The sequence below is a fragment of the Miscanthus floridulus genome, chromosome 2 (genome assembly GCF_019320115.1).
Source record: "Miscanthus floridulus cultivar M001 chromosome 2, ASM1932011v1, whole genome shotgun sequence".
Lineage (NCBI taxonomy): Eukaryota > Viridiplantae > Streptophyta > Magnoliopsida > Poales > Poaceae > Miscanthus > Miscanthus floridulus.
The window spans coordinates 135,725,879-135,751,490 of NC_089581.1; the positions used below are offsets into that span (position 1 = coordinate 135,725,879).

The following is a 25,612-nucleotide window of genomic DNA, read 5'->3' on the forward strand; positions in this document are numbered from 1 at the left end:
CTTTAATTTGGAAAGCAAACAACGTTGTATGGAGCCTCGTAAAAAAAAAGGTGCTCAAGGCCCTAGGTAGAGGCCTCATCGATCAGTCATCCATCACCAAACTCTTGGATGTGAAAGCTGCGGCAAGGAACAACGACAACGGTCCTTCATGTACGTGAAGAGTGCGGAGAGCAGTGAGAAGCAGCAGGCTGGCGCCCAAAATCAAAGCACGTGCAGCCAAACCAGAGGTCCAAGCCAGGAAAGTGCTAGTACTGAGAAGTACGTGTTTGGACCTGTGCAGTGGATCGAGTTGGATGTCAACACACGTTCGCCAAATTCCAACGAGAGTAGTTGGATTGCGGAAGTCGTTCCCTGGTCGCCGTGGGCGCCATCGTGGAGGTGCATCATTGAGTGCGATTTAGGTTGGCCATGTTACATGCTTGATGGACTGCTCGGGTGGTTTACCTTTGCTTCAATCATGTAATATCGACTTATCTTTAGATGGTTCTAGGCGTTCTATCCTCTTCTAAGCCATCTCTCTCGTCATCCTAGACGGAGGCTAGTCGCCATTGTATTGCAATTTTTCCATCCCTCTTCATGAAAACACGTGCAATGTATATGTTCCCGAAAAAAAAGTCATATACCACCTCTTAGATGCAATTTTATCCTATATATACTATACATGTATATGTTATTTATATATTCAGGATAAATGTTAGAGGGGCTTCTTAAACCTCTAGACAGTTTTAGCCTCTCCTCAAGTTACATCCATGACAAAATTTTCTAAGAGAGGCTCCATGGGTCCGGCGGTGGTAGGGGGGGGGGGGGGGGCTAGAGCCCCGCCCGCCCCACCAATGGATCCGCCCCTAGGCATGAGAGAGATAAAGAAAAAAACGCAGGAATAAGATAGAAATGTATCCATAAAATAGAGGAATGGAATGACAAAGAAAACTATGTAAATTGGTGTTTGGAATGGAGGAACCAAGAGCACAGAAAATAGATTTTATGTGAGACCTGATTGGAAGGGGAAAACGCATATAGCCAAGCCGGTCAAAACATGTGCTTTGCCGATCAGCATTCGTGACATACTAAGCAGTGACAGTGGTGCAGATCACCCTCTTCTTTGTGGGCTTTGCCTCGAGGGAAGCTGACTGAAACCACCAAGCGACAAAGACTGCCGTTTGCTTCAAGTCGCACACCGACAACGACCGTCTAAAGTCTGCGAGTCGTGACACCGTCCGGCCGATCAGCGACTGCATGCTCGTTTGTTTCGGTGTGACATACAACGTCCTCGGCGATGGGCAGATTGGCGATCACAGGTGGCGCTCCGAGTTTTATAAAACAACTTTTTATTTTTTGTTTTTAAGTAAAAAAAAGTATCCTCTAATAATTTAGTAAAAAAAAGATCTTTAATAAAAATAAAAGATGCTAAATATTCTCTTTAAATCAGTAAGTTTTGGTAGTCTAAAGGAACTCTATATCTGAGTAAATTTAAAAAAAAAATAAAAGGTTCCAAATGAGAAAGTTTTGTTGTTTAGAAATAGTTTAGGATTCCCAATGCATAATCATTTAGGAAGTTATTATAGCATGTTGTTGCACAAGAATAAAATTTAAGGTTCCTATTTATTCTGTTAACTTGCTAGATCTATTAGTTTAGTAAGGGCCTGTTTGGGAGAGCACCCCTAACTCCATATCCACCAAAAACAACTCTACTCCACAAAAAGTTTGTCAAACACTCTAGCTCCACCAAATCTAAATTCACCAAAAAGGTAGATCTGAGAGCCAGATTCACCAATTTAGTGGATCTCCTCGAGGGGTGCTCTACCAAACTAAAATTGATGGAGTTGAAAAAAAATTACCCACCACAGCCGCTCCTTACACAACTTACCGGTTCGTTTTGATTTCTTTCCTCTTCCTCCCGACGGGATTTCTTCTCCTTCCGCTGCAACCGCGACCGCCAGCGACCTACACCGCCGCGAACGCTTCCTCTCCCACCGTCGCAACCATGGCCGTGTGCGCCTCGTCTTCCACGGCGCAGGAGCCGGCCACGCCCTCATCCACCACACGCTCCGCCAGCACCCGCGCGAGATCCGCCAAGCCCCATCCACCTATGACGAGCGAGCTCCGCCGAGCCCCATGAGGTGTGGCCCCGTGAGACGCGTGGGAGCCGCCGGCCACGTGCCCGGCCGCACCGCACAGGAGTCGTCTCGCCGCGTGCCCGACCCTGCCTGTGCTACGAAGAACGCCCGGCCGCGTTCATGCGTTGGAGGAGAAAGAAGACTGCGAAGGACACTGACATGTGGGGCCTATTCCAAGGGCAAATCTGTCCATTCCCTTTAAAATGCCCCTATGTGGATCTGGATCTACTTTATTACCCAAACAGTTTTGTGGTGGATCCAGATCCACCAGTGAAACTGCTCCCTGGTAAATCACAGATCCAGATTCAATTTTTGAGGGGTGGAGCTTTCCAACCTCATAGAGATGCTCTAAAGAAGGTACGGACCCGCCTCCCACTAGCAACAGGGACGGTCAAGGGCGGAGGGCCAAGGGCAATACCACCGCCAGAATGTAGCCATGGCCAACATGATCAGCTCCGGCTTTCCACAACACAGTAAACAACAATGACATCAGTTCAGTCTCCAACTTTATGTCCATAAGAGTAGCTCGAAAAGTATCTTAATATCTTCCATATTGATAGGATAAATATTTTAGTGAAAAAATGTCCTCCTATAGACTATTTAATTGGATATCCAAATACTATTGTCCCCTATTCTGATTTTTCGCTAGCCAAAGACGGAGAACATGACTATCTCTCTAGACTGTGTATAAGATATAGAAAAACTATTGAATGATGAAAAATACAGAGAACAATTTTATTCAAATAGTCTCCAAACGATAATTTAAAGAATAAGATTAAAAAGGACTCAGGACTCTTGAAGATGCTATGAGGAATCAACAGACATCAAGGTTGAAAGGCTCCAATGAAGGTTAAGGCTTTTGTGTTTTTGTTTGTTGTTACCTTTTTACGTAATCATTTTAATAAGTATAGTACTTGTAGATACTGGTAAGTTATTTGCTCATATAGTCTTATATCTTTGGCAATGGATGAGTAAACGCAGCTAGCTGCACTAAAATGTCCAAACAACATGTCAATCAATGACGATTCCTAGCAAAAGCCACGACGACTTTAATTTGGAAAGCAAACAACGTTGTATGGAGCCTCGTCAAAAAAAAGGTGCTCAAGGCCCTAGGTAGAGGCCTCATCGATCAGTCATCCATCACCAAACTCTTGGATGTGAAAGCTGCGGCAAGGAACAACAACGGTCCTTCATGTACGTGAAGAGTGCGGAGAGTAGTGAGAAGCAGCAGGCTGGCGCCCAAAATCGAAGTGTTGTAACACGGCTTCGGCGGGTGACGAAGGCCTCCGACAGCAAGGTGTCGCCAAGGCGTCTTCGACCGTCTTAGGGCGGAGACCTGGCGCTGACTAAAGGAACTTTCCTGGCTATACTCGTAGGGCACTACCCGAGGCTCGGCGGGCTTGTCGCGAATTCCGCCCAGGCCGGGCGCGGAGACCTCCGACCTATGCTCAGGCGGACGCCGCCCCGCTTCGGCTCGCGGGCACCTCCGGTGATGAGGGCGGAGGCCGCCTTACCTCTGAACTAATTAAACAAACAATCTTGCCTGAGTGTGTGCAGGTACTCAAGCGCAGGCGCCTGTGGTCCGCGCAAGCGCACCAGCATGGCCCCCACGCGGCCGGGCGGAGACCCACGGTTGATGTCTCCGACCGGACCGGCGGAGACCCGCCAAGGTGACGGCGCGCCCCCGATAACGTAGGCCAGCGTTGGGAACCACGGCCCCCGCGGGCGCCTTTGGTCAAGGCGTTTTGAGCTCACGGCACGCTCCAGCGAACCATGGTCTCAAAAGGGGGGAACTGTTGTAACACGGCTTCGGCAGGTGACGAAGGCCTCCGACAGCAAGGTGTCGCCAAGGCGTCTTCGACCGTCTTAGGGCGGAGACCTGGCGCTGACTAAAGGAACTTTCCTGGCTATGCTCGTAGGGCACTACACGAGGCTCGGCGGGCTTGTCGCGAATTCCGTCTAGGCCGGGCGCGGAGACCTCCGACCTATGCTCAGGCGGACGCCGCCCCACTTCGGCTCGCGGGCACCTCCGGCGATGAGGGCGGAGGCCGCCTTACCTCTGAACTAATTAAACAAACAATCTTGCCTAAGTGTGTGCAGGTACTCAAGCGCAGGCGCCCGTGGTCCGCACAAGCGCGCCAGCATGGCCCCCGCGCGGCCGGGCGGAGACCCACGGTTGATGTCTCCGACCAGACCGGCGGAGACCCGCCAAGGTGACGGCGCGCCCCCGATGACGTAGGCCAGCGTCGGGAACCACGGCCCCCACACGGCCGGGCGGAGACATACGGACGATGTCTCCGACCAGACCGGCGGAGACCCGCCAAGGCGACGGCGCGCCCTCGAAGACGGAGGCCAGCATCGGGAACCCGGGCCTTTGGGCTGAAGATCGAGGCACGGTGGGCCAGCCGCTTATGGAGGCCTGTTACTTGGAGACGGTGTGGCAGGATTACCCCGCAAACAAGAGACCAGTGGCGGAATATTCCAGGAATGTACCGTAGCAGTTGAGGGGCATTGTAATAAATTCCGTCAGGAAGTAGTTGAGCCCTATAAATAGGAAACACTTGTAACTGTGCGGATGGATGGTGGATGAATTAATGGAACCCTAGTTTCTCATGCCAGCTTCCCACAAGTTCACCTGTCGTGCTTATCTCGAGCCTCCGCCCGAGGGCGACCCCCGACGGGCGGAGGCCCCTGTCTCCCTCACTCTGTCCGGAACCGCCAGTTCCAACATTGGCGCCCACCGTGGTTTGGCCAAGACAAACCAACGATGGCAGGGAAAAGAAAAACCACCACCAGAGCAGCAACGACCACGGGTCAGAGAGGAAGGCCTAGGCGAACCACCCGTAGCACCTACGCAACCTCGCCAGCGGAGGATGGCACCAGAGCAGATGCCCAGGGTCAACAACCGAAACCCCAACATCCAGAGATCCAAGATCCGGAGGCCCAACCAAACTCAAGTACAACACTCGAGCAAGAACTGCAACAGCTGTAAGCACAGTTGCAAAGAACGCAACAAGAGAGAGATAGAATGGCAGCAGCATTAGCAGCTAATCAGTAAGCCACTCAAGCGTCAGCACAAGCAGCAGAAATAAGGCAGCAGTTGGCAGTCCTACATGCTGAGATGCTAAGTATGCAGCATGCAGTACCAGCGTCAACCTCCGTGATCCCAACCAAGTCAACCCTCATGGAGCACTGCCAACAATAGGCATGATACTGCCAATCGCCGGAGGATCATCAATGGAGTTCCAAACGAAAAAGCAAAAAAAGAATCACCTCCGCCTGGTAAACAATATAGCAGTCCAGGGCACAACAAAATACACAGATTGGTCTAGAGTCCCAATCACCTTCACAGAAGAAGATCTCCAGCTAGAAAGCTACCCTCACACAGACGCAATGGTGATCAAAACAAACATAGTAGCATGGGAGATAAGCAGAGTGTTGATTGACACTGGTAGTTTAGCAGATATCATCTTCGCAAATACCTTCGACCAAATGAAGCTCAGCAGAAATCAATTATAGCCCTCCGAATCCCCTCTAATAGGGTTCGGAGGCAAGCAGATACAAGCACTAGGAAAAATATCACTCCCAGTGTCGTTCGGAACACAAGCAAATGCCAGAACCGAGTACATAACCTTCGATGTCATCGATTTGTATTACCCATACAATGCCATCTTGGGCAGAGGATTCACAACCAAATTCAACGCAGCACTGCATATGGCCTACCTGTGCATGAAAATACCAGCACTCCATGGTATTATCACAGTCTGAGGCAGCCAAAAAGAAGCAAGAAATATAGAAAAAGCTATCTACAGAGCCCAGAGAAACATCAATGCAGTCGAGTTGGCAGACAAAGAACAAGAGCCTCTGGATATGCCCAGAGGAAAAACAAATATGGCAGGTCAAGAATAGACAAAGCTGATCCCCCTAGAAAAAGAGTTACCAGATAGAAAAGTAACAATCAGCTCAGAATTGAGCAAGGCAGAGGAGGAAGAGCTCATGGAAACTCTAGTAAAAAACAAGGATATCTTCGCCTGGTCAGCCTCCGACCTCCAAGGAGTCAGCAGGGACATCATACAGCATGAATTGGATATCAATGAAAACATGAGACCAAGAAAGCAGAAACAGAGAAAAATGTCGGAGGACAGAATCCTGGTAGCAAAGGCGGAGGTGCAAAGATTGCTAGATGCAAAAGTGATCAGGGAAGTCAAGTATTCAGAATGGCTTGCAAATGTAGTACTGGTACCAAAGAAGAATGAAAAAATGAGAATGTGCATAGATTTCACAGATCTGAATAAAGCTTGCAAAAAAGACCCTTTCCCATTGCCAAGAATAGATGCCTCCGTCGACAAGGCAGCCAGATGCCAGAGGTTCTCTCTACTCGACTGTTTCTCTGGGTACCACCAAATCTGGATGAAAAAAGAAGACGAAGACAAGACAAGTTTCACAACTCCATTCGGCACATATTGCTACACCAGAATGCCTAAAAAATGATGGCGCGACCTTTGCCAGAATGACAAAGGAAGTTTTGGGCTCACAACTAGATAGAAACATCATAGCTTATGTCGACGACATAGTGGTCATGAGCAAGAGCAAGGATGATCATGTCTCCGACTTACAGGAGACCTTCGCCAACCTCAGGATAGCCGGCCTCCGCCTCAACCTAGAAAAATGCATATTTGGAGTCACAAAAGGGAAGATGCTCGGATATATCATAAGCAGCGAAGGCATCAAAGCGAACCCGGACAAAACCAGAGCAATAATGACAATGGCAGAACCCAAAAACAAGAAAGAAGTGCAAAAGCTGACGGGAAGAATAGCAGCGCTCAACAGATTCATCTCAAAATCAGTAGAACACAGCCTACCCTTCTTCCAAGCCCTGAGGGGCAGAGACAACTTCGAGTGGGGGCCCAAGCAGTCGGAAGCATTTCATAACTTGAAAGAGTATCTAGCAAGCTCACTGGTGGTCTCCGTCCTAGAATTAGAAAGCCACCTACTGCTGTACGTGGCGGCCTCCGACCATGCAGTCAGTGTAGTCCTAGTTCATGAGATTGAAAAGAAGCAGGCAAAACTCAAAAGCCAGTTTATTTTATCTCAGAAGCACTGTCCGGAGCCAAGCTAAACTACGTGGAGGTGGAAAAAGTCGCCTACGCAGTACTGATGGCATCAAGAAAACAAAAGCACTATTTCCAAGCCCACGAAATCTCAGTTCCAACATCGCTGCCATTGCAAGACCTGCTCAGAAACAAAGAAGCCTCCGGCAGGATAGGCAAATGGGCTACAGAGCTATCACAATTTGATATCTCGTATGTCCCCAGAACAGCAATCAAATCACAAGCACTAGCCGATTTTGTAGTAGATTAGACACCTCCGACAGAGACCAAGGTACAACCAACCATCCAAGGCTAGACAGCATTCACGGATGGAGCCTAGGGCCAAGCCGGAGCAGGAGCCTCCGCCGTCCTAACGGCACCCTCCGGCGTTAGAATGAAATACGCAGCAAGGCTAGAGTTCAAATCAACAAACAACATTGCAGAATATGAAGGCCTGATCTTAGCACTAAACAAAGCAAAGGCCCTAGGGGCAAAAACATTGACAGTCAAAACAGATTCTCAAGTGGTCACTGGCCAAGTAGAGAAAGAATACACATCAAGAGAGCTGGAACTCATCAAATACCTATCCGTTGTCAGAAATTTGGAGCAGAGATTCGAGGGCTTCACCCTGAAGCACATACCAAGAGCAGAAAATGCAGAAGTAGATGAATTGGCAAAGGCTACGGCAAACAACCTGCCACTGCCACCAAACACTTTTTACCAGATCTTGAAGTCTCCGGCAACTACGGAGACACCTAAGGCATCAAAGGCAATACTACACATGCAAAATGAAGATTGGAGGGAGGCGATAACAGAAGTCCTAGAAGGCAAAACCAGCGAAGAAGATGAAGCAAAAGCAGCAAGAATGCACGCCAGAGCAAGGAACTACACAATCTTAGATGGTGTACTGTACAAGAAAGGAGTAGTCCAGCCTCTCCTCAAGTGCATATCATAGAGTGAAGGCATAGAGTTGCTTCAAGAAATACACTCAGGAATTTGCGGGTCACACATTGGCTCAAGAGCATTATCAGCAAAGGCAATAAGGCAAGGCTTTTATTGGCCAACACACATACAAGATGCAGAGCAGACAGTCAAAACATGCAAAGCATGCCAAATATTCTCTCCAGGGCAGTCAAAACCATCGTCGGAGACCCAGCTTATACCTCCGACATGGCCGCTGCAAAGATGGGGTATGTACCTAGTCGGCCCATTACCGCCATCCCAAGGAGGAAACAGATTCGCAGTAGTAGCAGTGGAATATTTCACAAGATGGATAGAGGCAAAGCCGCTGGCGAAGATAACCTCAGAAACTATTAGAAAATTCTTCTGGCAGAACATCATTTGCAGATTCGGTGTACCGAGGATTTTGACAGTAGACAATGGAAAGCAATTCGATTCAGAGAACTTCAGAGAATTATGCAAAAGCATAGGGACAAAACTAGCCTTTGCCTCGGTATACCACCCAGAGTCCAATGGCGCTATGGAAAGAGCAAATAGAATAGTGTTTTCAGCAATATCAAAAACATTGCTGGGCCTACGCAAAGGAAAATGAGTAGATGAATTACCTAGAGTTACTTGGTCACACAATACATCTGTCTCAAGAACAACAGGATTCACACCATTCAAACTGCTTTACGGAGAAGAGGCCATGATGCTAGAAGAAATAAAGCATGAAAGCCTCCGCACAACGAGTCAGCTGATGTTGCAAGATGAAGAATATGCAAAAGAAACAATAGAAGCAATAAGACTGGAAGCAGTCGAAAACATTGCAAAATATCAGTCCCAAACCAAAAACTGGAGAGACTCCCAGGTGGTAAGGAAAGACATAAAACACGGAGACCTCGTACTCAGAAGAAAACACAACGCACAACTTGTCGGCAAGTTGCAACCGAAATGGGAAGGACCATACACAGCAACGGCAGCAGGCCGACCTGGCTCTTTCCACTTGACCGACAGTGAAGGTGTCACGACAACCCACACATGGAATATTGACAGCCTTCGCAGATACTACATCTAGGCAATGTACCAAAGGGCAACCTCCGCAAAATATAAGCGGAGGCCCCTCCATGTATTTACCTTTAAGTTTTTTTTACTTCAAGCAAAACAAAATGTAAAAGAGCCTGCACTCTTTTCCTCACAGGGGAACTCCAAGCGGAGGTGAGGTTTTTAACGAGGCAGGCTCAATGTAAAAATCCTCTACAAGTATAAAGAGGTAATTCCCCAAAAGAACGCTCCAAAAAACCCAAAACCAAAAGCGGCCAGCTCTGGCGCCGCAATATTCGGTAAACAAAAACTACAGGTCCTTTCAAAGCGCCAGCCATAGGCAAGGGCAATTTGAAATGACCTCTATGGCCAAACAGGCCTTCGACCTTGACAAAGACCTGTCCAAAGTCAGGCATCAAGGCAGCAAAAAATAGCCAAAACAGGCCTTCGGCCTTGACAAAGACCCGACCAAAGTCAGGCATCAAGGCAAAAAATTTTGGCCAAAAAAGCCTCCGACCCTTGACAAAGACCTGAACAGAGTCAGGCAGCAAGGTCAAAAAAATTTTGGCCAAACAGGCCTTCGACCCTTGACAAAGACCTGAACAAAGTCAGGCAGCAAGGTCAAAAAAAAAAGAGTGGGCCAAAAAGGCCTCCGACACTCGAAGAAGACTTGAACAAATTCAGGCGCCAAGGAAAAAACAACCTCGGCAAAACAGGCCTCCGACCTTAACAAGAAAACACCCCTAGCATCAGGGGCAACAGATTTGTGGCACTAGAACCAGGAAAAAGGTCTCCGCCATTGAAAACAGGAAAAACAGAAAGTGCCTGACAAAACACTGCCACCACTGCGGCGCCAGGCCTCTTTACTTCAAAAGATCTCAAGGGGAACAAATGATTCAGGCAAGATACAGGCTATTAAAGCCAAGATACGTTCCAACTAACAACGTACAAAATGTTAACACCCGAAAGCCACCACACCACTATAAAAACGGATTCCCCCCATACCCTTAAAAACTCAGTCAGCATAAGGTGCAAGGGCGCAAGGGGGGAGCAAGGCATAGCACAGGCAAAAGCCATAGCGATAGCCATGGAGGCAGGGGTCTCCTTAGATATCCAAGTCGGCCGTAGACATTGTACGAAAACTCGTAAAATCGGAGGCAACAGTAGACAGTCGGAGGCAGTGGGAAAAAAGATAGGACCTATGGCACGGTGATGAACAGCAAAGGCCTACGGGAGAAGGGGGATATCGCACGAAAACTCATAACATCCCCCTGATGCCGGAGACCTAACCTGCCATCTCCAAAGATCAACCATGTCCCACGGGTGTGCAGCGTCGGAGACCCATACCTCCAGACAGCTAAAACACCCAGCTAAAGAAATGTCAAAAGTCCCCGCCGTCTGCACAAGCTGCGCCAAACCTCTAGTCGGATCAAACCCCGATTCAGCAAGCCTCGCCAGGCGGACTTCAAGTACGCCTCCGCCGGTCGAAAAACTACGGAGACTTCTACCTCGGCCATCAAGCGAGCACAGAGAAGGAGAGAAAATGGGGTGAAGGTCCTGGCCACCACCTCTGTATCGCACACGTTCGCCCAAGCAAAGAACAATGGTGCGCAAGCTCGGGACTAGACGAGATATGTAAGCTAACACGATAGGCTCAAGCCACCGCACAAACAATCAAGAAAGTGAACCTGTCTTGTATTCCATAAAACGTCAAGAAGCATTCTTACAGGACACCAACTTGCAATAAAATCCTAACTATTGTGGCGGAGGTCCACGCCAAGCGAGCGCACGAGTAAACCCAGCGCGCTCGTCGTCTATGTCAAACTTAACCGACACGAACACGTCGCGCGCAACGCTGCGGGGAAAGGCCGAACGCCAATACTCCCAAAGCTCTCCGCTCACGTAAACACCGTCGTCGTAGAGAGTCAAAGGCGCAACATCTTGCGCAGGCTCCCAATTTAGAACCTGCGCAAGGTTAAAGTTTTCCACAAAACCATTCAGAACGAAATAAACTTTATTCACAAGAGTCCAACTGGACTACAATATACACGCTAGAACAACTAAGTGCTACAAAGAGCCTAGACCTCCGGCGCATCGGCCGCAGCGAAAGTCCCTGGAACGGAGCCCGAATCAACTATGGGCGGGCACGGCGCCTGCGGCCTCCGACCACCACCCCCGCCGATCGTAGATCCCCCCGGAGCGCCACCGGCGGTGGAGGCACCGACCGCAGTCACCGAGCACAGAACTGACGGAGGCCTGCCCGTAAGACTCTTCTGCGCATCCTGTAGCATAGGCTAGAGTGTCAGGGGCAAAAGCAACGAAAGCCTTCGCAGCCTCGCAAAAAACAAAAAGAAAAGGGGGCGGCTACAAAGATTACAAATACCTTCGCCCTCTTGTCCTCCGCCAGTTTCCGGGCAGTAGATCTCCCAAATGGGGCCCAAAAGTGCCCAATGAAATTTCTCAAGGTTTTTCACAAACCAAGAGAAGTCTCACCGAGCTCCTCCGGACCAGGCAGCGCTCCCTCCAGAATACTTTTAGTATGCGTACACCCACCGCGTGCCAAAAGTTTGGCATAATTCGCCACTCCCGCTAGCACCCCGTAGTCCGTGCAACCGTTGATCAGACCGGGGAGCTTCGCAAGGTGATGCTTTAGCCAGGAGGCGAGGGCGTACACGCTGTCTTCCTCCGGAGGAGTGGAGGTTTCGCCTCTGAGCTCGGCGATGGTGGCTCGGTAGTGGCCAACGGTTGCAGCAAGGACTCCCTTGACCGAGTCCAAACGCCTCATCGTCAGAGACAGCTGCTCCCTCACCGCTGCTGTGGATTCCTTCTCAGAGGCAAGCTCTCACCGGAGACCCTCGGTCAGCTCGTTCGCCCTACGGGCCTGCTCGACGGACAAAACCTCTGCATCCCGGGCCTTGGCGAGATCGGCCCTCAAGCCATCTTTTTCTCGCTCCTTCTCCGCCAGAGACAGGCGGAGAGCTATAAGAGAGTCGGACAGACCCCCTTTTTCACCTTCTAGGCGCTCGATTTCTGCCTTGAGTGCTTTGATCATAGCATCTCGGTCGGAGACCTCGCGGGTACAGCGCTCTTCCATAACAACGCCCATGTGATACCCCTATGACCAGAGAGAAAAACCAAAGCGATCAGCAATGGGATAAAAAACAAGTCTAGAAGCGAGCATACACAAAAAATAAAAAAGGAAAGGGGCAAAACCGCCGGAGACGAACCAGGCTCTGGTGTTCTAGATGAACGTGGAGAAGTATGAAGAAATCCATGTCCCTCAGACGCTGTTTGAAGCGATCTGTTCAAAGAAGAACAAACAAACACAAAACGATAAGGTGAGAAAAGCAAATCTCACGTTAAACACACCAACAGCCAAAGACCACCTCCGACGTCTCCAAGAACAGCAAGATAACACTCCTCCCAACCTGAGATAGAAGTGTCGGAGGAGCCTACGTAAAAAAAACAACAACAACAACAACAGCTCAGGTCAGAGGGCAGATCAGAAATAGGGCATAACAACAGGCCAAATGATGATCAAAATAAAAATATTCTATACTCACTCGGACCCGGCGCCGTCAGCCCCGGCTGCCCTGAACCAAACCTAGCGCCGGCAGCGGCTGCTCGCTCCTCCGGGGTGAGGAGTCCAGCCATGACATCACCTGCAAAGCAACAGATACACAGTATTAGCACTTAGCACAATACGTAAAGGAATGAACCGAGCGAAGACAATAAACACAAAGATGTGCACCAAACAGACTTACTCATAAAAAGCCCAGGCTGGGCAGCTTGCCGTGCCCCCTGAGCAGAAGTCTCCGCCATGTCGTGTGGCGGAGGCCCAAAGGGCCGGATCTCCTCAGCCAGCAGCCCGACGGGCGGAGGACTCGAAGAAGGCCGAGCCACCGGGGCCTGCTCAGCAAGCACGGCCCCCAGCTAACCGACGTCGGCCGCCAGCATGGGCGAAGGCGCGACAATGGCAGGGGACGAAGGAGCATGTCGCGAGATGACCTCCGTGTCCTCTTCAGAGCTTGAGCACAGCCCGCCAAGAACGTCGGGCATAGGCTCGACGGCGCTACCTTCCGGCTGTTCGCCGACGCTCATAGCGCCATGCGAGGAGCGCGCCGGGGCAGTGCTGGTTTCCGGACGCCCAGCACCGCTCACGGCTCCGCTCGTAGGGTACACCAGTGCTACGGGAGAGCCACGATCCCCTCTGCTCGCAACCCGCACATCCGCTGACGGGATGGAAGAGCTCTCAACATCTTCACTGCCGGCAGAGGCAACGCCTGCACTACCGGCAGAAGACATGGCCGGCGCAATCAATGGAGCACCGCTCTTCTTCTTTTTCGCGGGCGCCCGAGCAACAACGGCGCCCTTCCTCTTCTTAGACTCGGCCTCCACCATAACGTTCTTCGCGAAGGCCTTCTTCTTCTTTTTCTCAATCGAGGCCAAGACCTTAGCGGGAACTTCGCGCTCCCGGTAGACGATCCCGACCTCCTCAAAAACTCGATTGAGCCACGGCATGGTGCCTGCCATGGCCATCCGAGACGTGTACTCACGCTCAGAAATCTTACCAACCAACCCTACGGCGGCTTCCTCAACCTCGAAGATGAAACTGTCCTCCGTCACCCCCTCCCCCAAAGACTGACCAAAACGGAGGAACAGAATCCCGGCCTCCAGCCCAAAAACGGGAACCTTCACCTGTTCCAGCCGAAAGGCTAGGATGTTTTTGCCCAGGGGCCAGTAGTTGGAGGCCATAATCTCCTCCACCAGATCGCGGCCACCGGAGTAGCGGCACGCTGCCGCAAAAGCCTGATCACAAGACTCCCTCGTCAGAGACACCTCCTCCGGCGGATCCACGCGCGTGAGTGGCGCCATCTCCTCCATCCTTGAAGTCAATGGATACTCCGAGAACTCCGTACCATCCTCGGCGGTTACGGACCCCGTAGGTCTTCACGTAGAACCATTGCTCAAGCCAGCCGCAGTCCCACTTGCCCTTCTGGCAGAAAGAGATCTCCAGGCGGTCCGCGCCTTGGTTCCTCTTAGACATAAAGGTGCAACTACCGTACTGGTAAATCACCTCCACCTCCTTGCCCTCTCGCACCTCCTTTTTCTTCTTCGGCTGCTTCTGCAGCTCGTAGTACGCGCAGAAGGTATCCACATTCGGCTCGGCACCGTAAGAAACGCACGCCCAGCAAAATTTGCTAAGCGTGAGGAAGGCAGTAGGGGTCAGATGATGGAGCTGGACATTGAAGGTCTCCAACACCCGGCGAAGGAAGGGGATGTAAGGAAGGCAGAGGCCGCAGGTGAAGAAGTCCCGAAAGACCACCGCATATCCCTCCTCCGGTTCTGGAACAGTCTGGCCCGGCGAAGGGATTTTTACCCTAGAAGAAGGAAAACATGACTCCTTCAACATCTCCGCGATTGCCTCCTCAGTAATAGAGGAGGGGCCGAAATCCCAAGACTTTATCGCCATATCTCTGGAGTTCGCGGTGATCAGGTCTCCGATAGACGCAAAGACACTCCCCAAATCCTCCTCCACCAGCTTTTCAAACTCCAACGCGGAGGCAGAGGCAAGCATGCACTCCACAAAGCGCGCACCCTAGCCGACGGCCCTAATGCCGAGAAGGTGGCGGTAGGGTCCGAAAAAGGCGGGCCGGCGAGTTTGGGCAGAGGCGGAAAGGAAAGCCACCGCGACAGCAACCTAAGCGCGAGACGCAAGCAGAAAGATGGAACGCGCGAGGGCAGCGAAAGGCGAAGGCGAAGAGAGCAGAGAGCGATTTCTCAAATGCAATGAAAGTGAATGAGCAATGCGGGGGGGGGGGGGACCCCGCCACCAACAACACCCTTATATAGGCAGCGAGCAGGCGTCTCGGCTCCCGCCACACAACGGTCACCTCCGGAAAATTCGCCCGCCGCACAACGGTCACCTCCGAAAAAGTCGCAAGGTATGCAACAGAAACTGACACGGCAGAAATGGCCGCGCCGTAGGGCAACGACTAGATTTGCTGCCCAACGGCTACTCTCAACGAGACCAACGGCCACGCCAGAGCGGGCCAGGGGGGAAGAAGTGGGGCCTCGCTCAAAGACACCGATGAATATGGCCTCCGCCCCCGCGGGCGCCTTTGGCCAAGGCATTTTGAGCTCTCGGCACGCTCCGGCGAACCATGGTCTCAAAAGGGGGGAACTGTTGTAACACGGCTTCGGCGGGTGACGAAGGCCTCCGACAGCAAGGTGTCACCAAGGCGTCTTCGACCGTCTTAGGGCGGAGACCTGGCACTGACTAAAGGAACTTTCCTGGCTATGCTCGTAGGGCACTACACGAGGCTCGGCGGGCTTGTCGCGAATTCCGTCTAGGCCGGGCGCGGAGACCTCCGACCTATGCTCAGGCGGACGCCGCCCCGCTTCGGCTCGCGGGCACCTCCGGCGATGAGGGCGGAGGCCGCCTTACCTCTGAACTAATTAAACAAACAATCTTGCCTGAGTGTGTGCAGGTACTCAAGCGCAGGCGCCCGTGGTCCGCGCAAGCGCGCCAGCATGGCCCCCGCGCGGCCGGGTGGAGACCCACGGTTGATGTCTCTGACCAGACTGGCGGAGACCCGCCAAGGTGACAGCGCGCCCCCGATGACGTAGGCCAGCGTCGGGAACCACGGCCCCCGCGCAGCTGGGCGGAGACATACGAACGATGTCTCCGACCGGACCGGCGGAGACCCGCCAAGGCGACGGCGCGCCCCCGAAGACGGAGGCCAGCATCGGGAACCCGGGCCTTTGGGCCGAAGATCGAGGAACGGTGGGCCGGCCGCTTATGGAGGCCCGTTACTTGGAGACGGTATGGCAGGATTGCCCCGCAAATAAGAGACCAGTGGCGGAATATTACAGGAATGTACCATAGCAGTTGAGGGGCATTGTAATAAATTTCGTTAGGAAGTAGTTGAGCCCTATAAATAGGGAACACTTGTAACCGTACGGATGGATGGTGGATGAATTAATGGAACCCTAGTTTCTCGTGCCAGCTTCCCACAAGTTCACCTGTCGTGCTTATCTCGAGCCTCCGCCCGAGGGCGACCCCCGGCGAGCGGAGGCCCCTGTCTCCCTCACTCTATCCGGAACCGCCAGTTCCAACACAAAGCACGTGCAGCCAAACCAGAGGTCCAAGCCAGGAAAGTGCTAGTACTGAGAAGTACGTGTTTGGACCTGTGCAGTGGATCGAGTTGGATGTCAACACACGTTCGCCAAATTCCAACGAGAGTAGTTGGATTGCGGAAGTCATTCCCTGGTCGCCGTGGGCGCCATCGTGGAGGTGCATCATTGAGTGCGACTTAGGTTGGCCATGTTACATGCTTGATGGACTGCTCGGGTGGTTTACCTTTGCTTCAATCATGTAATATCGACTTATCTTTAGATGGTTCTAGGCGTTCTATCCTCTTCTAAGCCATCTCTCTCGTCATCCTAGATGGAGGCTAAACGCCATTGTATTGCAATTTTTCCATCCCTCTTCATGAAAACACGTGCAATGTATATGTTCCCAAAAAAAGTCATATACCACCTCTTAGATGCAATTTTATCCTATATATACTATACATGTATATGTTATTTATATATTCAGGATAAATGTTAGAGGGGCTTCTTAAACCTCTAGACAGTTGTAGCCTCTCCTCAAGTTACATCCATGACAAAAATTTCTAAGAGAGGCTCCATGGGTCCGGCGGTGGTAGGGGGGGGGGGGGGGGGGCTAGAGCCCCGCCCGCCCCACCACTGGATCCGTCCCTAGGCATGAGAGAGATAAAGAAAAACGTAGGAATAAGATAGAAATGTATCCATAAAATAGAGGAATGGAATGACAAAGGAAACTATGTAAATTGGTGTTTGGAATGGAGGAACCAAGAGCACAGAAAATAGATTTTATGTGAGACCTGATTGGAAGGGGAAAACGCATATAGCCAAGCCGGCCAAAACATGTGCTTTGCCGATCAGCATTCGTGACATACTAAGCAGTGACAGTGGTGCAGATCACCCTCTTCTTTGTGGGCTTTGCCTCGAGGGAAGCTGACTGAAACCACCAAGCGACAAAGACTGCCGTTTGCTTCAAGTCGCACACCGACAACGACCGTCTAAAGTCTGCGAGTCGTGACACCGTCCGGCCGATCAGTGACTGCATGCTCGTTTGTTTCGGTGTGACATACAACGTCCTCGGCGATGGGCAGATTGGCGATCACAGGTGGCGCTCCGAGTTTTATAAAACAACTTTTTATTTTTTATTTTTTAAGTAAAAAAAGTATCCTCTAATAATTTAGTAAAAAAAGATCTTTAATAAAAATAAAAGATGCTAAATATTCTCTTTAAATCAGTAAGTTTTGGTAGTCTAAAGGAACTCTATATCTGAGTAAATTTAAAAAAAAATAGAAGGTTCCAAATGAGAAAGTTTTGTTGTTTAGAAATAGTTTAGGATTCCCAATGCATAATCATTTAAGAAGTTATTATAGCATGTTGTTGCACAAGAATAAAATTTAAGGTTCCTATTTATTCTGTTAACTTGCTAGATCTATTAGTTTAGTAAGGGCCTGTTTGGGAGAGCACCTCTAACTCCATATCCACCAAAAACAACTCTACTCCACAAAAAGTTTGGCAAACACTCTAGCTCCACTAAATCTAAATTCACCAAAAAGGTAGATCTGAGAGCCAGATTCACCAATTTAGTGGATCTCCTCGAGGGGTGCTCTACCAAACTAAAATTGATGGAGTTGAAAAAAAATTACCCACCACAGCCGCTCCTTACACAACTTACCGGTTACATGCTTGATGGACTACTCGGGTCGTTTACCTTTGCTTCAATCATGTAATATAGACTTATCTTTAGATGGTTCTAGGCGTTCTATCCTCTTCTAAGCCATCTCTCTCGTCATCCTAGACGGAGGCTAGACGCCATTGTATTGCAATTTCTCCATCCCTCTTCATGAAAACACGTGCAATGTATATGTTAGCGAAAAAAGTCATATACCACCTCTTAGATGCCATCTTATCCTATATATACTATGCACATATATGTTAGAGAGAATTCCTTATTTGACACCAGACAAATGACCCGTTCCTTTCTTGGCCCTCGAAAAATTTCCGTTCCCTATTTGACACCGAGTTCAACTTTTGTTCCTTATACGACACTCCGTTGGGTTTGACATCCGTGAACCGTTATCGGCCACGTGAAAAGACGATTTTGCCCTCGTGGGCCCCACCACCCTTCTCCCTCCTCTCCTCCCTTTCTTCCCCACGTACGGTCATGGCCGCGCCGCTCCCCGCCCTCGACGAGCTCGTCCCGGCCATGGCCGCGACGGCCCTCAACGAGTTCTCCCCGGCCATAGCCGCGACGGCCCCCGACGTGCTCGCCCCGGCGCGCCGCACCGAGCTCGCGACGGCCACGTGCTGTCCTCCCCGAGGTCGCGCCCTCCCTCCCTCCCGGCGTCGCGCTCCGTCCCACCATGGCAGCGTGGGAGCTCGGGCCCCCGGCCAGCCCCGCGCCTGCCACCGGCGCGCGAGAGCTCCCCGCGCGAGCTCCTCGCGGGAGGGAGCCATGGCTGCACCAGCCACGCGAGCTCTGGCCGCGCCCTCATCCCGCGCCGCGAGAGCCCATCCTGAACCGCGCCATGGCCGGTGCCGACCTTCGCCTGAGCTCCTCCCCTCCATGGCCGGCGCCGACCTCCGCCTGAGCTCCTCCCCGCCATGACCTCCGTCGACCTCAGCCCGAGCTCCTCCGCCAGCGAGCAGCGTCGCCCTCCCCTGCCTCATCCACCAACAAGTTGTGCCGCCCTCCCCTGCCTCCTCCATCAGCGAGCAGCGCCGCCACTCCCTGCATCCTCCACCAGCGAGCGGCACTGCCATCCATTGCCTCCTCCGCTAGAAAGGGAAGAGAGGAGGGAGAAGGGTGGTGGGGCCCATAGGGGCAAAATCGTCTTTTCACGTGGCAGTTAACGGTTCATGGATGTCAAACCCAACAGAGTGTCGTATAAGGAACGAAAGTTGAACTCAGTGTCAAATAGGGAACGGAAATTTTTTGAGGGCCAAGAAAGGAACGAGTCATTTGTCTGGTGTCAAATAAGGAATTCTCTCTATATGTTACTAGAATAATGTCAGTGTGATGCACAGGAACATAAGACATCTGTGATTGCGGGTCCAACAAACCCATTAACCTGTTTGGACCCAAACACATTAGCCTTAAGGTATCTTGCAAGGCTATTGTTTTGGTTAATAACCGGATCCGACCAAATTGAAGTTTGGAATAAAAAGCTATTAATTTTTGAAGGTTGAGGAATTTCAAATATTATTGAAATATGTTTTTTAGAATTCTTTTTGCACTTAAAACATTATTTTTTATGTCAGCATTAATATTTGTAGTGTATATGGGCCGGTGCATCTCGGCGGCTGATCAAACGACTCGTGTGCATTGATTTCTTGTATTTGTAGTGTTGTTCAGATTTTCTTTTCCAAGGAAAAATATGGTATATGACGTCATCTTATGTCATGCTGACATCAGGCTCCAAGAGCAGAGGACGACCCCGCTCGGCCGGCGTTGGGCGGGGCGTTGCTGCATGCACGCACGCGTGCGCGGAGCAGCCGCACAGGGTCTGGCGGTCTGCGCAAGGCTCTGGCAGGGATCAGGACCTGGAAGCAGGGGCGGATTTGGGCCTGGGGCAACTATCCCCAGGTGTGGCCCAAAACATCCCTTATAATACAAGTAAATTTGTAGCCTGGCTTTAAGGGTTGGGCCAAATGTTGTAGCGATCTGGCCCAATACAGAGAGGAGAGAAGCATGCCATTCGCGATCCCGCGCCTGTCCGATTCCCCGACCTCGTTCCTGCTTTAATCTCAAAAAAAAAAGACCTCGTTCCTGCTTCTCTCCGAGACTCCATAGTACAAAGTCTGGACGCTATCTCGGCTGCTATGCTAACCCAAGCCGTCGCGCCGGCCGTAGTCCTCCATGGCTCCGAGCCTCTGACGCTTTGCTTTGGCCGAGCAGGCAGCAACGGCAGGCTGCATCTCAGCCTCGGCGTGGCCGCAGGCCGCGTGGGCAGGCATCACCGTAGGTCCGTAGCTGCCTGCAAGCAGCAGCGCCTCATTCGGCTGGTTTGAAATTTGGCTTGTTTGACTTTTTTTTTTAATCGAAACAGTGTTTTTCTCTCACAACATTTCAGCTAGAATATTGTTTTTCAGCCAGTTTCAGCCAAGTTTCAGACCAGCGAACGGGGCTAGCCTGTTCGTTGCCGATTGCAAAATGAAGACTAGAAGAGTACAGACTGAGGCTTGGTATTGGACTATTGGTAATTCCCCATTCTCAATTTTTACGCCAATTATACAACCAATGTCACAAACCGAATCTTTTATATAAGCAGAATCAGTAGTAGTAGAAGAAACACGTGTAAACACTATGGAACTGAGATATTTATATTTATTCATTTATATTATTTATATTTATGCATTTATGAGCTAGTTTTTTTTACATATCGATATTGGACCCTATGTTAATGGTATTTTGAACTGATATTGGTGATATACAAATTTGATTGTGGCCCTAGGCTCCAAAAGTGATGAGTTCGTGGGTAAGCGGGGCGCAAGCGGGGTTAACTCGGGCGGAGCGGTAAGACGATACTTTAGTTATTTTTTAGTTGTAGAGATTTATATATTCTCTCCAGCATGAGAGAGCTAGAAGGGCTATGTTCCTCATGCATTGAGACGCTGACACAACTTAGCTTTTCTCTTCCCCCTAGTTCAAAGGTTCTTGGTCTCTCTCTCTCCCCTTAGGGCCTGTTTGGAGTTTCTGGAGCAAGTGGACCTGTTTGGCACGCAGTTTAGCTCCAGCTCTGGAAACATGAGGTTTCTATAGGAAATGTCTACTATGTCCCTGATCGATGTTTGGTGTATGTTCTGTTGTATGCAGAGCATGTGTAATTGAATATTTTTTTTACCAATTCAAATATGGTGTAAATATTATAATCTCATTTAATTTATTGGAGAAAAGTAAAAAACAAATATTTCGGCCAAATAATTTCATACTTTTGTCACGTAAATTTGAAAGCGCTTGATGGATAATTGACAAAGTTCATATTTCGGATACAAATAATTGTCCATACATGACTAATGATAAATAAGATAACAAAGTCCTATCATTCTAATAGAAATAGTTGTCCATAGATAACTAGAGAATAGTGACTAATACATAATTCTAATTCCAAGCTAGAGAAAGAGCGGTGGCCAAGTCATCACGGAATTTGTCCATAGTAGGAGCATTCGGTGCATCAGTAGAGCCATTTGATCTAGCCACATATTTTAGGTACCTTTCCGGAATCTCTGGAACATAATTTGATCACGGTCGCACCGAGCGAAGTCCAAGTCTTCACCGCCATGCTCACGGTTCCATTCCTCTATGCCACTCCGGCATATGATACCTCTCACCTTTATAAGGACAAATGTATCCCGGACGATTAGGATATCCCGCATCGACAACATAATATTTGCCTACAATTATTAGAAATAAAATATCAGATCACATTTGTAAGCAACATGGATGATTAGAGTGTTCTGTTCAGCATAATAAATCGATAATGGTACTCACAGTTAGCCAACCCCTGAAAAAAAAGAGACTGGACAAATCGGTGAGTACTGAAGACACCAGAAACACAACAAATCCATAATTTTTATTGTAACTACATGATTCATTATCCAATCCAACAGCGGGAGATGCGAGGATAGAGATGGTGAGATGACATGTGATGGAGTTTCACCTGGGGAAGAAGACGCTGCCATCCGTTGGTGAAGGGGATGCCGCCACAGGTGGGTAGCAGGTAAGGGGCGCCGCCGCATGGAGGAAGCCGTCGCCGTGGCTCACGTCGAGGAGGGCGCTGCTGCTGGGGGCTTGGAGGTGGGTGCTGCCGTCCCAGACTTCAAGAGTGCCTCCGGTTTGTCCATGACGCCGGTCAGTGCCTGCAGCCCAGTCGTGTGCCGGCACCACCACCAGCGAGGCCGCGATAAGAACAAGATCAAAACCAGAGACCTGAAGGGGCCATAGGGGATGGAGGGAGATCCGGACCTTGGCGCGCTCAGGGGCTACGACGACGCGACCTTGACACCCTGCTCCCGGACACGCCGCCGCATCCTCCGCGGGCATCGGCGCTGGGATGCCGGCGCGCCCTTCTCTTGCACGCGGTCTGGCCTGTGTCGGCACCCGTGTCCGTCATGTCCGGCGGGTTGTCCAGGCACGGGTGGTGCCGGTGGTGCTGGAGCGACAACGATGCTGCCTGCGCGGACAGGAGCACGAGCGGCGCGTTGGTCTCCTCGGTCGGCCGAGACGAGCGCCGCGGAGGCGGCGAGGACGGCGGCGGTTGTGATGGAAAGGATGCTGTGATCGACGGGGAATTAACGGATCTATCTTCTCCGTCCATCACCTGGCCGGATGTCTTGCCGTGGCGGCCGGAACGAGCGGCGGCGTAGCTAGGATTTGGGGAGGACGGGCTGGAGCCTAGAGGAGAGAGGCGACGGGAGTAGAGGATGAGGGCGTCAGGTGGGGGGCGACGGGAGGAAACAGGAATAGAACGAAACGGTATCTGCGTAACGAGTGGTAATTGTGGGTAATTACTTCTAAACTCTACGAGGACATACGAAACGCTGGTTCGTGGAGTACCCTGAGAAGCTCTGGAAAAAAATATGGAGTTGGACCAAAACTCATCTTTTTTTTTTTTGAGCTGAGTTTGTGGAGTTAGACCTGTTTAGCAGAAAAATTTGAGAGCAGAGCTATAAAAGATGGAGCAGAGCAGTCCAAAACAGGTGTGGCATCTTATATTAGCTTAGAGCTACCTATTGGAGGTTCCCAAAGGGCGGATGACGCCTCCTGTACTCTCTCACCCCTCTCATGCTCCCACCTCAAAAATAAAAAACCATCGAAGTTTGTGTGAAAACATATCAGCCAAAATGAGAATGGATCATGCAAAGATGCATGTTCATGCAAAAATTTGAGGATGAATAATATGTTATGGAAGGACGAAAAAAATCAACATGTCTAGTGATTTGAAAAATAAATAAATATATAGGTTTAAATGTTTAGTTGCTTTGTTTCGATTGCCTATGGCCTCGCGCCTCGTCCGGCGGACGTGATTCAGAGTGTAAATCTAGATTTTATTTTCTTAACTAGTAGATAGGAAGAATTCTCTCCTCCACTCCCTAAAAAAAATATCCTAAATACACCTCGCTTCTTTAATGGGGCCAGGGTGCACTGTTCATGTGGATCACACAACCGGCAGCTATCTACATGCTGATTTTCTCTTTTTTGTTCCTCCTAGTACAATTTTCTTCATCCTCGATTTTTTTCATGAGCATGCATCTTAACTGCATCATCTACCCATTCACATTTTTTGTTGATTTTTTCATGCACATTTTGATGGTTTTTTTTTAAACATGGGAGCATGAGAGGGGTGGGAGCACAAGAGAAGTTCTCACTGAGTGAGGACATTGACGTGCTTTGTTGCTTTTATTTTCAGAGTGTATATATAGACTCTCACAAATTAACACCAAGGTAGCACATCCCTCTTATGAACATATGTATGCCCATTAAAAATAAAGAAACAATGCACACACAACTTACCGAGAATGTCAAAATACTGAAAGACACATTCTATAATATTAATAAAATTACCATTGTCCAACTCTTTAGCTGCTACTAAAGGAATAATAAATTCACCCTAGTAGAAAGTAAGTGATCTGTTACGATGGTTGGAAAAGTACTATTGTACCTTCAGATACTTTCATCTTTTTTATTTTCTAAATAGTTAATTGATAAATATATTATAGAGGGTATTTTAGTAATTGAAGTTGTGCCCTTACAGAACTAGACGTAACCCTCTTTTGTCCCTCTGCGACATGTTACACTCGGCCGGGCCCTGCCGACCCCGCCGCCGGCGCTGCTATAGGCCCTAGGCGCCACCGCGCCGATCGATGTCTAAATACGGCGCTGCGTCCGCTGGTGCCGCTGCACAGCTGTGTACTGCACCGTGTGTTCTGCGCTCATTGGAGCAGCATGCATGCAGTGCAGCAGTGTACGGCCATGCTTCGTCACCGCAGCGCTGCTGATTGCCAAGCGAGGCCGGCCGAGACTGGACACACGCAAGAGCTGCGAAGTCGACGGGGAGGCATGGTTTTCAGTTTGCACGGACTTCTACTTGTCCGTGGCATCGACGCGGTACATATACGGACAAGCGTATCCATTAGGTGTCTGATCGAGGTTTTCAGAGTAGACTAGAGCAAGCGTACCAATCGTGCCTCTGTAGTAATTTACATGTATTAATACACAGCAAAATACCAGCTGCATCTTCCTATATGTCCACGCGAAGGAAAGGGAAAAAGAAAACAAGAACAGACATGAGTACAAGGGGAGAAGAGCAAGAACAACTATGCTAGCTTGCAGTCGTCCTCGTCCATGAATGATGAATCGATGGAGCACGCAAGCCTACCAAGCCGTTTTCTCCGCGCAACAATCCCGTAAACTCTGTTACTACGGTCTCCGTCCCGGCTCGATAGGCGTCTCCTATGTCAGGGGTGTTGCAGAGACCTGGCGGCTTGCCGTCAGGGGCGACGGCAGCGGCGCCTCATATCTCGGCCATGATTGGGAAGTAGCATGCCGATCGAGGTGTCCAGCGGGCGTCCAGGCACCGTCCAGTTCCGCGACTGCCAGCATGGGCGCGAGCTCGGTCCGCGGCGCGTCCAAACCTATGAGCCCGCCGGGGTGCTGCGGCTGCGTCTCCATGTACGCGGCCCGGGCGGTGGCCTCCAGAGCGCACTCAAGGACAGTACTAAAATGACTGATTTACCCTTATTTAAAAATAAAATAAAAAATAAAAAATAGCTATTGTGTCATATATTTTGGTACTGGCACCATCTAATTTGGTACTATCCCCACCTATTTAGTACTTCCAGCTACTTTCAGTTAGGTACCTCCTATTTTTTTCACCATTCGATCTCGTCCAGTGGATGGTCAATGTTTTTTCCAACCATTACAAAATTTCTCAGAAAATGTAGAGCGAACTGAGTTAACTTCTTTGTGGTAGCTAGAACCTGCACATATAGGTTTAAGGGCCTGTTTGTTTCCGCGTCTGCGGCGTGTTTGAGCGGTAAACGTGAAAACAGCCCGCCAAACGCTCCGCGTCCGACGCGCGTTGGCCGGCCGCCGGCGACACGAAACGCGAAAAGTTGAACTGGACGGTGGGAAATCGCGAACGCGGCCCTAGAGCTGCGTTCGCTCAACGCGGCCGCGCGTTACCCACTCCCGGAAACAAACAGGCCCTAAGTCTTTAACCGGTCACGGATGCTTAATTTTTTTTAGATCTATTTCAAAATTTAAGGGCGTTATTCTTTCGATGGTACCTTTTATCAATTTTGAGATTTACCGGC

At 50.2% G+C, this 25,612-nt stretch overlaps 1 long non-coding RNA gene across 1 annotated transcript; it reads right to left on the reverse strand.

The window, feature by feature from the left end:
• Positions 1–21,250: 21,250 nt before the first annotated feature.
• LOC136539773 (uncharacterized) lies at positions 21,251–22,733 on the reverse strand. The gene is made up of 3 exons (XR_010779770.1): positions 22,263–22,733; positions 21,958–22,156; positions 21,251–21,691 (listed from the first exon to the last, which is right to left on the reverse strand). It is a non-coding gene; the product is annotated as an uncharacterized lncRNA (long non-coding RNA).
• Between the last annotated feature and the right edge of the window lie 2,879 nt (positions 22,734–25,612).